Below are 3,693 nucleotides of genomic sequence, written 5' to 3'. Positions count from 1 at the left end.
ATCCTTTTTCTTTTATTCGAGTCTTGTGTCAGTTTTTAAGTTTGGTGTCCCTTTTATTTTCTTTAATTTTCGAAATTGTTCTTGGTTTTTTCTTCTTGGTATTCGAATTGTTCTTGTTAATTTCTTTGTTTGATCTTAAAATTTTTAAGTTTTGTGTCTTTTGGTTGTTTTTCTTTTAATTTTTGAAAATTAGTGTCATTTGATCTTGAATTTTTAAGTTTGGTGTCTCTTAGTTGTTTTTCTTTATCTTTAAAATTCGAAAAATCAATATATATATTTCTTTTATCTTTATTTAAATTTTCAAAAATCTTACTATCTTTTCTTATCTTGATTTAAAAATTTTAAGTTCGTTGTTTTCTTGTTAGTAAAGTTTAAATTTTAAATTATAAATCTTATCTTTTCAAATCTCTATCTTATCTTTTTTTTCTTTCTTTAAATTTCAAAAATCCTATCTTATCTTATTTTAAATTCAAATTTTAAAATTCAATTTCAAAATTCAAAATTTAAAATTCAAATTTCAAATTTCAAAATCAAATCTTTTTCAAAATTCAAATTTCAAAATTTAAATTCAAAATCTTTTCAAATCTATATCATATCTTTTTACTTTAAACCCTTCCTATCTTATCTTCTTTTAAAATTTTAAATTTAATTTCTTATCTTTTTAAATCTTTACTATCTTTCAAAGTTTGATTTTCAAAATTTTTAAAATATTATCTTTATTAATCTTTTTAAAATCTTTATCTTATCTTTCTTTTATTTAAAACTTATCTTCTTTTTAAATTCAAAACTTTTAAATTTTAAATCTTTACCTTCTTTTAAAAATTGAATTTCAAAATCTTTGTTTGACTTTTTCTTCTTACTTTTCGAAAACCAGGCCACCTTTCAATTTTAAATCTTGTTAGTTAATTGGTTGTCATATATTTTATTATTCTTTCCTTTTCTTATTTTTTTTTGAAATTTCTAACTTATTATTTTTTTTATTTTTGAATTAGTTTTCTATTTTTATTTTAGGTTTAATTACTTTATAGGTCCCTATAGTTTCAGCGAATTTTCAATTAGGTCCTTATACTTTTTTTCTTTTTAATTGGGTCCCTATACATTAATCTTTTTTTCCAATTAAGTTCCTGCAGTGAGTATAACGTTTAAGATAACAGAATATTCTTGGTAAAAAATGAATATTCTTGTCATTTGGTTGGAGGGGCTAGCTGAACAAACATGTATCTTTCCAAAATACCAAAAACACACTGATAAACCCCGATTTTGTGGTTTATCTTGTGCTTATTTTGGGGGATTTTATCACCTTTTCTCACATTTATTCAATAAAAATAGCATGGTTTTGTAATTCTCCCTTGAATTGTGCTTAAATGTGAAAACATGTTTTTTAGGCCCTAAAATTGGTAATTTTAATTCACTTTAATTCCATTCGATGCCTTGATATATTTGTTAAGTGATTTCAGGTTCATAGGGCAAGTATTGGATGGAAGAAGTGAGGAGAAAAGCATGCAAGCGGGAGAACAAATGAAGAAATGAAGGAACCGAAAAGCTGTCAAGCCCGACCTCTTCGCACTCAATCGACCATAACTTGAGCTACAGAGGTCCAAATGAGGCGATTCTAGTTGCGTTGGAAAGCTAACATCACGGGCTTTAAAATAATATAAAATTTGCCATGTGTTACTTCGCGCTGAGGGGCGCGCACGTGCAATATGCGCGCGCGCGCCGATGCTGCCGTGGCCCATTAACGTGAATTCGCCCCCAGCGAATTCTGAAGCACTTTGGGCCCAACCCAACTCATTTCTAATGCTATTTCAGCCAAGAATTGAAGGAGAGTCAACACACTTAGTCATAGTCTAGTTTCATTATGCTTTAGCTTAGTTTCTAGAGAGAGAAGCTCCCACTTCTCTCTAGAATTAGGATTAGGATTAGGTTTAGTTCTTAGATATAAGTTTTAATTCATGTTTTCTTCTACTCCTTCTTCTTAATACCTTGTTGTTACATTTATAATTCTTCCATTGTTGTTATTACTTTCTTCTACTTTGTTTGTAGATCTACTTTTGCTCATCCTAATTTCTTTTAGTGTAATTTAAAGTAATTCATTTAGATCTTGTTTCCTTTGATTGTTGTTATTGATTTCTTACATTCAATTGTTGTTAGCTTTTACTCTTGTCACAAATTTACTATGCCTTGCTTTTATGCCTTCCAAGTATAGTTGGATTTCTTTTTAATTCTTGCATTTTGTGATGTTTACTTTTCTTGCATTCTAGGTGTTTGTTAAAATGCTTCCTCTAGTTTTTGAGTAGTGTTCTTTACTCTTGGCCTAGGCTAAGGGAATTGAGTGACCTTGAGTCATTGGGTCTCATTGAATTGGTGATTTGAGAACCCTTGGTGATCAATTTGATACTCATTGACGCCAACCCACTACTAATCTAATTAGTAGGTTGGTTGGGACTTATGGGTTGATGTGATCAAGCCTATTTGACGTACTTCAAGCCTAGGAGTAGATATTACGTACTTAAGGCTTTGGAAGTAGACTTAATGGGTTGGCCTCTCATGATTATCAATATTTGGTAAGTAGACAAGGATGGTGATCTCAATTACCTATGTCTAGCCAAGAGTTCTTACTATTTCTTTTATTAGTTCTTGTTGTTTTACTTTCTTGTCATTTATGTTTTCTTGTCAAATATCAAATCAACCCCCCCTTTGCATTTTCATAGCCAATAATTAAACACTTCATTGTAACTCTTCGTGAGACGACCCGGAGTCCAAATACTCCGGTTAATTTTCATTTGGGGTTTGTTAATTGTGACAAAATCAAATTTTTGATGTGGGAATTGTTTGTTGGTTTGGAACTATGCTTACGACAAAGTTATTCCTTCTATAAGAAGAAATTCTAGACCATCAAGAAAAACTCATCATCAAAATGGCGCCGTTGCTGGGGAGTTGCAATGGTGTTATGTTATTGGTTATCGTATATATGTGAATATTGTAAATAGGTTTACCTTTTTCTTCTTTGTTAGTTTTTGCTAGTCTTAGGATTTAATTTTCTTGCTTCTTATTTGATTTTGTTTTCATTTTCTTTGCTATCATGAATTCTCACTTTGGCTATGAGTTTGGTTCAAACTATGTTGTAGGAAATGGAAGCTTCAATGAGGATGTGCATCAAGGATTTGGAGATCAAAGGTGGGAGGAGCCCCAAGCTATGAACAACCTTCATGGCAACAACCTCCTCCAGATTCTTATGGGTATAATCCTAATCCTAATGCATACCAATCTAATGTATGTGATGACCCTTATTGTGATTGTCAACCACAACCATCACATGCATATGAACCCCCTCCTCAACATAGCCCTCAACAACCATACTCACATGCCTCATACCACCATTCACCTCCATATGATCCTAACCTATACCCACCATACCAACCACTATATGAACCACATCTAGAACCACCACCTTTCCAATACCAATACTCCTATGAACCACAAAGTTCACACACACCACCTCAAGAATTTTACCAATATGAACCACCTTCCAACTACAATACCCTTCCCTCAAACAATGAACCCTCTCTTCCACCCTCACCTCCCGATGAAGCCTCCATGTTGGGATTTGGAGATCTTAAATCTCATCTCTTAAGGCGACAAGAGGAGGATGAAAAGAAGTTTGCGGAGCTAAGAGCTAAGATGGCTATCATA

The sequence above is a fragment of the Arachis ipaensis genome, chromosome B10, assembly GCF_059453495.1.
Source record: "Arachis ipaensis isolate K30076 ecotype BB chromosome B10, ASM5945349v1, whole genome shotgun sequence".
Lineage (NCBI taxonomy): Eukaryota > Viridiplantae > Streptophyta > Magnoliopsida > Fabales > Fabaceae > Arachis > Arachis ipaensis.
Note: the sequence above shows the minus strand (reverse complement) of the source record.